Source organism: Mus musculus, chromosome 6, assembly GCF_000001635.26.
Source record: "Mus musculus strain C57BL/6J chromosome 6, GRCm38.p6 C57BL/6J".
Lineage (NCBI taxonomy): Eukaryota > Metazoa > Chordata > Mammalia > Rodentia > Muridae > Mus > Mus musculus.
Window position 1 is genome coordinate 124,330,664 of NC_000072.6, and position 11,526 is coordinate 124,342,189.

The following is an 11,526-nucleotide window of genomic DNA, read 5'->3' on the forward strand; positions in this document are numbered from 1 at the left end:
CATAAACTATGAGGAGTCTATACAAATATAACTAACATAAAGTAAGCACAAATATTATGAAAAAGCATGATGTTAACATAAATATAATGATAAATATTAACATAAAGACAGTAATATTTAACTCAATTCAATACTAAGAATAGCCCAGAAACTTAGAATACCCAAGATACAATTTGCAAAACACATGAAAATCAAGAAGAAGAAAGACCAAAGTGTGGATACTTTGTTCCCTCTTAGAATGGGGAACAAAATACCCATGGAAGGAGTTACAGAGACAAAGTTTGGAGCTGAGACAGAAGGAAGGACCATCCAGAGACTGCCCCACCTGGGGATCCATCCCATAATCAGCCACCAAACCCAAACACTGTTGCATATGCCAGAAAGATTTTGCTGACAGGACCCTGAGATAGCTGTCTCTTGTGAGGTTATGCCAGTGCCTGGCAAATACAGAAGTGGATGCTCACAGTCATCTATTGGATGGAACACAGGGCCCCCAATGGAGGAGCTAGAGAAAGTACCCAAGGGGCTGAAGGGGTCTGCAACCCTTAGGTGGAACAACAATGTGAAATAACCAGTACCCCGGAGCTTGTGTCTCTAGCTGCATATGTAGCAGAAGATGGCTTAGTTGGCCATCATTGAGAGGAGAGGCCCTTGGTCTTGCAAAGATTATATGCCCCAGTACAGGGGAATGCCAGGGCCAGGAAGCAGGAGTGGGTGGGTTGGGGAGCAGGGCTGGGGGAGGGCATAGAGGACTTTCGGGATAGCATTTGAAATGTAAATGAAGAGAATATCTAATAAAAAATACTAAGTGGAGCATCTACAAACATGTTGAACATTCCAGCCTTTTAAGCAATTTAATTTTTAATTAATTATATTAAAAATTACAAACATACTTATCATGAAAAATTGACATTTTCAAAATCATATGTTATGAGATGGCTAGATCAAGCTAATTAGTACATATTTTTTTGTGGATGTTTTTCTGCCCTGAGAACACGTTAAAACCTACTTCTCAGATATTTTCTTTTTTTTTATTATTGGTTATTGTATTAGTCAGGGTTCTCTAGAGTCACAGAACTTATGGATAGTCTCTAAATAGTAAAGGAATTTATTGATGACTTACAGTCGGCAGCCCAATTCCCAACAATTGTTCAGTCGCAGCTGTGAATGGAAGTCCAAGGATCTAGCAGTTACTCAGTCTCACGCAGCAAGCAGGCGAAGGAGCAATAGCAAGAGCTAGACTCCCTTCTTCCAATGTCCTTATATTGTCTCCAGCAAAAGGTGTAGCCCAGATTAAAGGTGTGTTCCACCACACCTTTAATCCCAGATGAAAGGCATAGCCCAGATTAAAGGTGTGTTCCTTAACTCGGAGATTCAATCTTCTGGAATCCATAGCCACTATGGCTCAAGATCTTCAAACCAAGATCCAGATAAGGATCTCCAAGCCTCCAGATAAGGGTCACTGGTGAGCCTTCCAATTCCGGATTGTAGTTCATTCCAAATATTGTCAAGTTGACAACCAGGAATAGCCACTACAATCCACCCCTTGTCAACTTGACACAAATAATATCTCATGTTCACATGAAACAATAACAAGGTTGTAAATACGCCTAACATGATATAACTATCCCTCGTACAATCACAAACGCATTAGTAAATTTACAATGGGCATTCATATTACTTTATAATCCTCGTTTCTGCAACTGGTTACGTGGCCTTAATTGGTATTTATAACTACCTTCCTCTACTACCCATTCTGTATTTCCTTCACCTTCAGCCAGCACCTCAGCAGGTCTTGGCTCTTTTCCTGGAGGATTGACCCATACCTTCATTCCTGATGGGTCTGTGTCCTTTGTCATCCTGCTTGGATTAGGCTGTTGTAGTTTCCCATTGACTTTAATCACAGGACATGGTAGTACTAAGAGACGCCCTAAGGGATCTCCTGCACTCCAGACATAATCTTGCTTACCACCATTGTGAAGAGGTAATCCAATTTCCCCATGGTAATCTGGATCTATCACCCCTCCTAACACTGTTATTCCTTTTTTAGCCTGTTGGTTTAAGGGCATTAGAAGCCCAAAATGACCAGGGGGAAGTCTGAGCTTCCAGTTCAATGAAATGTTTGTTGTAGCTCCTGGTAGGAGCACTCCCCTCTCTGGAGCCAAAACTTCTAAGCCAGCAGAACCTAGAGTTATGGGGACAGGAAGCAAAAATTTTCCTAGAGGGTCACTAGGAGTGATAGTAAGTGGAACTATTCCGTTTTCCACCCCTTGATTCCTGGACCCATGAATCCTGGCTATGGGTGAAACTGTACCATATATCGAGCGCTGATTCAAAGCATATACTGCCTTCTGAAGAACTCTACCCCAGCCTTCCAAGCTGTTACCACCTAATTGGCGCTGTAACTGCGTCTTCAAAAGGCCATTCCATCTTTCTATCAGCCCAGCTGCTTCAGGATGATGGGGAATGTGGTAAGACCAGTGTATTCCATGATCGTGGGCCCACTGTCGTACTTCTCTGGCTGTGAAATGAGTTCCTTGGTCAGAAGCAATACTGTGTGGAATACCATGACGATAGATGAGGCATTCTGTCAGTCCGTGAATGGTGGTTTTAGCAGAGGCATTACGTGCAGGAAAGGCAAATCCATAACCAGAATAAGTATCTACTCCAGTAAGAACAAAACGCTGTCCTTTCCACGAAGGAAGTGGTCCAATGTAGTCAACCTGCCACCAGGTTGCTGGCTGGTCACCTCGAGGAATGGTGCCATATCTGGGGCTCAGTGTTGGTTTCTGCTGTTGGCAGATCTGGCAATCAGCAGCAGCAGTAGCCAGGTCAGCTTTGGTGAGTGGAAGCCCGTGTTGCTGAGCCCAAGCATAACCTCCATCTCGACCACCATGACCACTTTGTTCATGTGCCCATTGAGCAATGACAGGGATGGCTGGGGAGAGAGGCTGACTGTCCACAGAACGGGTCATCTTATCCACTTGATTATTGAACTCCTCCTCGGCTGAAGTCACCTTTTGGTGAGCATTTACATGGGACACAAATATCTTCACATCCTTTGCCCATTTGGAGAGATCTATCCACATACTTCTTCCCCAGATGTCTTTCTCACCAATTTTCCAATTGTGATCTTTCCAAGTCCCTGACCATCCAGCCAATCCATTGGCTACAGCCCATGAGTCAGTGAATAATCGTACATCTGGCCACTTCTTCTTACAAACAAACTGTAATACCATGTGTACTGCCCGAAGTTCTGCCCACTGTGAAGATTTCCCTTCACCTGTGTCTTTCAAGGTTGTCCCAGAAAGGGGTTGTAATGCTGCAGCTGTCCACTTCTGGGTGGTGCCTGCATAACGTGCAGAGCCATCAGTAAACCAGGCTCTAGTCTTCTCCTCTTCGGTCAGTTGATCATAGGGAACACCCCATGAGGCTATAGGCACATGTTTGGGAGCAGATGGCATTGTAACAGGAGTAGAAACCATAGGCATTTGAGCAACTTCTTCATGTAACTTGCTTGTGCCTTCAGGACCTGCTTTGGCCCGATCACGTATATACCACTTCCATTTGATAATAGACTGCTGCTGTGCGCGTCCCACTTTATGACTTGCAGGGTCTGATAGTACCCAGCTCATGATGGGTAGTTCAGGTCGCATAGTAACTTGGTGTCCTATTGTCAAACGTTCAGTTTCCACTAAGGCCCAATAGCAGGCCAAGAGCTGTTTTTCAAAGGGAGAATAGTTGTCTGCAGATGATGGCAGAGCTTTGCTCCAAAATCCCAAAGGTCTTTTCTGTGATTCACCTACAGGGGCCTGCCAGAGGCTCCAAACAGCATCTCTATCAGCCACAGACACCTCAAGTACCATCGGGTCTGCTGGGTCATATGGTCCAAGTGGTAGAGCAGCCTGCACAGCAGCCTGGACCTGTTGAAGGGCCTTCTCCTGTTCCAGGCCCCACACAAAGCTAGCAGCTTTCCGAGTCACTTGGTAAATAGGCCTAAGTAACACACCCAAGTGAGGGATGTGTTGTCTCCAGAATCCAAATAGACCCACTAAACGTTGTGCTTCTTTCTTGGTTGTAGGAGGGGCCAGGTGCAATAACTTATCTTTCACCTTAGAAGGAATATCTCTGCATGCCCCACACCACTGGACTCCTAAGAATTTCACTGAGGTAGATGGTCCTTGAATTTTGGTTGGATTTATTTCCCATCCTCTGATACGCATATGTGTTACCAATGAGTCCAAAGTGGTTGCTACTTCCTGCTCACTTGGTCCAATCAGCATAATGTCATCAATATAGTGCACCAATGTGATATTTTGTGGAAGATCCAAACGATCAAGATCCCTTCTAACTAAATTATGACACAGGGCAGGAGAGTTAATATATCCTTGAGGCAAAACTGTGAAGGTATACTGTTGGCCTTGCCAACTGAAAGCAAATTGCTTCTGGTGGTCCTTATGGACAGGTACTGAGAAGAAGGCATTTGCCAGATCAATAGCCGCATACCAGGTGCCAGGAGATGTGTTAATTTGCTCAAGTAACGAAACTACATCTGGTACAGCAGCTGCAATTGGAGTTACCACCTGATTTAGTTTTCGATAATCAACTGTCATTCTCCATGATCCATCTGTTTTCTGCACTGGCCAGATAGGAGAGTTAAACGGAGATGTGGTGGGAACCATCACCCCTGCATCTTTCAAGTCCTTGATAGTGGCAGTAATTTCTGCAATGCCTCCAGGAATACGATACTGTTTTTGATTCACTATTTTCTTTGGCAGAGGCAACTCTAAAGGCTTCCATTTGGCCTTTCCAACCATAATAGCCCTCACTCTACAGTTCAGGGAACCAATATGAGAATTCTGCCAATTTCTGAGTATATCTATCCCAATTATACATTCTGGAACTGGGGAAATCACCACAGGATGTGTCCGGGGACCTACTGGACCTACTGTGAGTCGGACATCAGTCAAAACTCCATTAATCACCTGCCCTCCATAAGCCCCTACTTTAACTGGAGGGCCACAATGTTTCTTGGGATCCCCTGGGATCAGTGTCAACTCAGAACCAGTATCCAGCAGACCGCGAAAAGTCTGATTATTTCCTTTTCCCCAGTGTACAGTTACCCTTGTAAAAGGCCGTAGGTCCCTCTGGGGAAGAACTGGAGAAAGGGTAACAGCAAAACCTTTGAGTGTCTTATCAAGATCCTTCCTCAGCGGAACCTGGCCACCCCTTCATTCAAGGGGTTCCGAATCTGCAAACTGGCTCAAGTCTGGAAATTGATTCACTGGCCGAGATTGCTGTTTACCACGATCTAATGTAGCCTTTCTTTCATTGTGCTGTTTCCCTCGATCTAATGTAGCCTTTCTTTCATTTGTTTGAGAATTTTTCTGCTTATACAGATCAAACAAATATGCAGTAGGCTTCCTATGTATTTCATTCCTGGAAACACCATGATTGGTTAGCCAGTACCAAAGGTCCAATCGAGTCATGCCATTATAAATTTCACCTCTCCTGTGCTGACCATTACTGGGTATGTTATTATAAACATTCTTTTGTCTACGCTGTCCATTATAATAACTAGAATCACCTTGTCTCGGGCGATTCAATGCTGCCACCTGGCCCTTGTTACCTCGGAATCCAACTAAACCCAGTGAATTTAATTCATCTAATTGAGCAGAAGCATCTCCAATGCTAAGATCTGGCACAAGGAAAAGGGAAAGAACAAAACCCTTCAAATGTGCTGGTGCCCCTCTCACCAATTTGCGTCTTATAGAGCTGGTGAAAGGCATATCTTCTGGACCTTCCCATTGTGGACAATTATGCTTTACACAATATATCCACTCTAGCATTGCAATTTCCCTAAGTCTTAAAATCCCTTCATCAACACTAAGCCATGGAATATCAGGCATCTCCAAGTCATTTCCAGTAGGCCATCTTTTGATAAACACCTCAGCCAACCATTCAAACAAACTTTTGACACCTTTTTTAACTATGCGAGCTTCCGTATTAAACCTAGAATCTCTACTCAGAGGACCCATGTCAATAAACTCAGCCTGCTCTAGTTTTATGTTCCTTCCACCCTTATCCCACACCCTTAAAATCCATTCCCACACATATTCACCAGGTTTCTGCTTGAATGAATTAGCAAACTCATTAAGCTCCTTAGTAGTGTAGCGAATTTCCTCATGGACTACACTTTCTACCTCCCCTCTAGGAGCCTGTTTTGCTTTGAGTCTGGTTACAGGTCTAGAAGAAACTATTGGTGGGCCGTGAGCAGACTCTGCAAAATTAATTTCCTCATGTGGGGAAGGCATTATTTCAAGAGGTGGGGCTGAGGGTACTACTTCCTCAGGTGGGGCAAACCCTTGAGAATCTGAGGATTCAAAATTCTCAGCTTCAACATGGTCTTCCCACACATCCCCATCCCATGTTGTAGGATCCCATTCTTTGCCAATTAGAGCCCTTACTTTAACTGTCGACACACTCTGAGGCTGAGACTTGAATTTTCGCTGTAGTTCAGCCAACCTTACAATGAGAGTTTCTGTTTGATTTTCTGCAACTTGAGCTCTATTGCTACAAGAGAGAAGATTCTCCTCAAGGACACACTTAGCAACTTTTAGATCGTTTACTTGTGTCTGGAGCCTTTCGATTTTATCACACAACTCCTTCCTTTCATTCATCATTTTTTCCACAGATACTAAGAGCAGCCAGCCAGTAAAATCATTTTTCGATTTTTTCCCCATCTTGTAGAAAGCTTTGTGCACTGAATCACCTAATTCATTAAGAAAATCAAGGGCATTAGCTTCTTTAAGTTCGGAATATAGTTTCAACCATGGGTCTTCAAAATTCTCTGAGCTCCCAGGAGGGAGAGAATCTGGAGAGGTTTCAATAGTTGAAAGTGCTGGTGGATCAACAAGCCAATTCCAGAATTTTAAAAGATTCATCCTTGTACTTCTGTTACTCTAGAACCACTCCTGGTACCAACTTCTGTATTAGTCAGGGTTCTCTAGAGTCACAGAACTTATGGATAGTCTCTAAATAGTAAAGGAATTTATTGATGACTTACAGTCGGCAGCCCAATTCCCAACAATTGTTCAGTCGCAGCTGTGAATGGAAGTCCAAGGATCTAGCAGTTACTCAGTCTCACGCAGCAAGCAGGCGAAGGAGCAATAGCAAGAGCTAGACTCCCTTCTTCCAATGTCCTTATATTGTCTCCAGCAAAAGGTGTAGCCCAGATTAAAGGTGTGTTCCACCACACCTTTAATCCCAGATGAAAGGCATAGCCCAGATTAAAGGTGTGTTCCTTAACTCGGAGATTCAATCTTCTGGAATCCATAGCCACTATGGCTCAAGATCTTCAAACCAAGATCCAGATAAGGATCTCCAAGCCTCCAGATAAGGGTCACTGGTGAGCCTTCCAATTCCGGATTGTAGTTCATTCCAAATATTGTCAAGTTGACAACCAGGAATAGCCACTACAGTTATTTTATTTATTTACATTTCAAATGGTGTTCCCCTTCCAGGTCTCCCCTCAGCAATTCCCCTCATCCCATTCCTCTCCCCTTTGCCTCTATGAGGGTGCTCCTCCACCCACCAGCCACTCCTGCCTCACCTCTCTAGCATCTCCCTATGCTGGGGATTGGAGCCTTCAAAGGACCAAGGGCCTCCCCTCCCACTGATATCAGATAAGGCCATCCTCTGCTACATATATATCTGGAGCCATGAATCCCTCCATGTGTACTCTTTGGTTAGTGATTTAGTCCCTGGGGGCTCTGGGTAGTCCAGTTAGTTGATATTGTTCTTCCTATGGGGTTGCAATCTCCTTCAGCTCCTTCAGTCTTTCCTCTAACTCTTCCCAGGCTCAGCCCTATGGTTGGATGTGAGTATCTGCATCTCAGTTAGTCAGGTGTTGGCAGATTGTCTCAGGGCATAGCCATACCAGGCACTTCTTGGCATCAGAAGTACTGACCGGGTTTGGTGTCTACAGATGGGATGAATCTCAAGATGGGGTGGTCTCTGGATGGCCTTTCCTTCAGTCTTTGCTCCATATTTTGTTTCTGCATTTTCTTTCGACAGGAACAATTCTGGGTTAAAAAATTTTGAGATGGGTGGGTGGCCTCATTCTTCAACTGGGGGCCATGCCTATCTACTGAAGGTAGACTCTACAAGTTCTGTCTTTGTTGAGTATTTCAGCTAATGTCACCCTCATTGGGTCCTGGGATCCTTTCACCTCCCTGGTGTCTGGGACTTCAAGTGGCTACCCCCCGTTCCCCATCCCCCACTGCTACATATTTCTATTCAATTTCCTGACCCTCTGTACTTCTCTCCTGTCCCTTTCCATACATGATCTTCCCTCCTTTTCTTCCCTCCCCCTCCTCTATCCCTCTCAGATCCCTCCCTCCCTCTACCGCCTGTGATTATTTTGTTCCCCATTCTAAGTAAGATTGAAACTTCCACACTTTGGTTGTCCTTCTTCTTAAGCCTCATATGGTCTGTGGATTATATCATGGGTATTCTGAGATTTAGGGCTAATATCCACTATCAGTGAGTACATACCATGTATGTTCTTTTGTGTCTGGGTTACCTCACTCAGGATATTTTCTAGTTCCATCCATTTGCCTGTGAACTTCATGAAGTCATTGTTTTAAATAGCTGAATAGTACTCCATCGTGTAAGTGAAGCACATTTTCTGTATCCAGTGTTCCATTGGGGAACATCTGGGTTGTTTACAGCTTCTGGTTATTTCAAATACAACTGCTATGAACATAGTGGAGCATGTGTCCTTATTACATGTTGGAGCATCTTTTGGGTATATGCCCAGGAGTGGTATAACTGAGTCCTCAGGTAATACTATGTCCCATTTTCTGAGGAACTGTTAAATTGTTTTCCAAAATGGTTTTACCAGATTGCAATCCCACCAGCAATGGAGGAGTGTTCCTCTTTCTTCACATCCTCAACTGTCACCTGAGTTTTTGATCTTAACCATTCTGACTGGTGTGAAGCGGAATCTCAGGGTCGTTTTGATTTACATTCCTTGATCACTAAGTATGTTGAGTATTTCTTTAGGTGCTACTCAGCCATTTAAGATTCCTCAGTTGAGAATTCTTTTATCTCTGTACCCCACTTTTTTATTAGATATTTTCTTTATATACATTTCAAATGATATCCCAAAAGTTCCCTATACCTGCTCCCCTACCCATCCACTCCCGCTTCTTGGCCCTGGCAGTCCCCTGTACTGGGGCATATAAAGTTTGCAAGACCTAGGGGCCTCTCTTCCCAGTGATGGCCAACTAGGCCATATTCTGCTACATATGCAGCTAGAGATATGAGCTCTGGGGATACTGGTTAGTTCATATTGTTGTTCCACCTATAGGGTTGCACACCCCTTTAGCTCCTTGGGTGCTTTCTCTAGCTTCTCCATCGGGGACCCTGTGTTCCATCTTATAGATGACTGTGAGCATCCACTTCTGTATTTGCCAGGCATATATGTTATAGCCTCATACGAGACAGCTATAACAGGGTCCCTTCAGCAAAATCTTTCTGGCATATGCAATAGTGTCTGTGTACCCCACTTTTAATAAGGTTTTTGGTCCTCTTGAATCTAACTTCTTGAGTTCTTTGTACATTTTGAATTTTAGTCCTCTATTGGATGTAGGATTGGTAAAGATCTTTTCCCAATCTGTGGGTTGACATTTTGTCCTATTGACAGCATCTTTTGCCTTACAGAAGCTTTTCAATTTTATGAGGTCTCATTTGTCAATTATTGATCTTACCCTGAGCCATTGGTGTTCTGTTAAGGAAATTTTCCCCTGTGCCAATGTGTTTAAGGTTCTTTCCCACTTTCTCTTCTATTAGATTCAGCATATCTTGTTTTATATGGAGGTCCATATCAACTTGGACTTGAGCTTTGTACAAGGAGATAAGAATGGATCAATTTGCATTCTTCTACATGACAACCACTAGTTGAACCAGCACCATTTGTTGAAAATGCTCTTTTATCCATTGGATGGTTTTGGCTTCTTTGTCAAAGATCAAGTGATCATAGGTGTTTGGGTTTATTTCTGAGTATTCTCTTCTATTCCAATGATCAACCTATCTGTCTCTGTACCAATACTAAGCTGTTTGTATCATTATTGCTCTATAGTACAGCTTGAGGTCAGGTATGGTGATTTGCTGAGAAGTTCTTTTATTGTTGAGAATAGTTTTTGCTATCCTGGGTTTTTGTTATTACAGATGAATTTAAGAATTGCTCTTTCTATCTCCATGTAGAACTGAGCTGGAAATTTGATGGGGATTGACCTTATCTAGTTCTATCCATTTGCAGGCAAATTTCATGATGTCATTGGCTTTAATAGTTGAGTAATGCTCCATTGTGTAATTGTATCATATTTTCTTTATTCTTTGGTTGAGCTAATTTTAAAAATGATCCAAGGACTGAAATACCTACTTCTCAAAGAGAAGGGAAGGGGATAGACTTTGCTAAGAGCTAAATGAAAGAACATGGGTCATCATATAAATGAAAACTCAAGCCATAATAAGCTGGGACATCACACCTACTAGAAGGGATGTTAAAAAAAATACAAGAGCAGATCTGACATCTCTATACAGAGGGAGAGAGTACTGGGAGAGACAATTGGAGGGGGGATCTCTGGGATGAGCTAGAAACCTAGGACAATTCAAATTCTCAGAAATCAATGAGGGTGACATAGCTAAGACTCCTAGCAATGGGGGATATGGAGCCTGAACCAACAATCTCCTGTAACCAGGCAAGACTTCTAGTGGAAGGATTGGAACACAAATCCAGCCACAAAACCTTCAATCCACACTTTGTCCTGCCTGTAAGATGTGCAAAGGTAAAATATGGATCGGGATTTGAGGGAAGAGCCAACCAATGATTGGCCCAGCTCAAGATCCATGGCATGAGAGAGAGCCCACCCCTGACACTATTAATGATATTCTGCTACACTTGCAGACAGAGCCTAGCATAACTGTTGCCTGAGAGTCTTCACCCAGCAACTGATGGAAACTGGTGTGGAGACCCACAGCCAAACATTCATTAAATCATTTTTAAATGTTTATTTTCGAAGATTCTCATAAAAGCCATAAACATGGAATATTCAGCTACATGCTCATCTAGGCCTGTCTTGATAATGTCAAAACTTTCATAGAAATAGTAAACTTGTAGGAAATCCCATTGGTCACTTTAGCACAGACTGATGTCACATATTTGCTCATGAAAACAAATCTGGTGACTTAATGTGTGTCTTACAAAATTATTTTTACTACAAGATGAAATTTATGGGACAGAAACTCAAAACTGTAAACCATGGAAGATAAGTTGAAAGTTTAAGAGAATACATACTTCCCTTTGGTCTATAAGATATTTTTTCCTGGAAGATTCTTTAACATCTTCTGTCATCCATATTCTAACACCATAAGGATGTAAAAAGGCAAAAAACAGCCTCAGCTTTTGGAATGACTTCTCCTTCTTGGTACAAATAACTACATGTCTTTCTCTTCTCACTT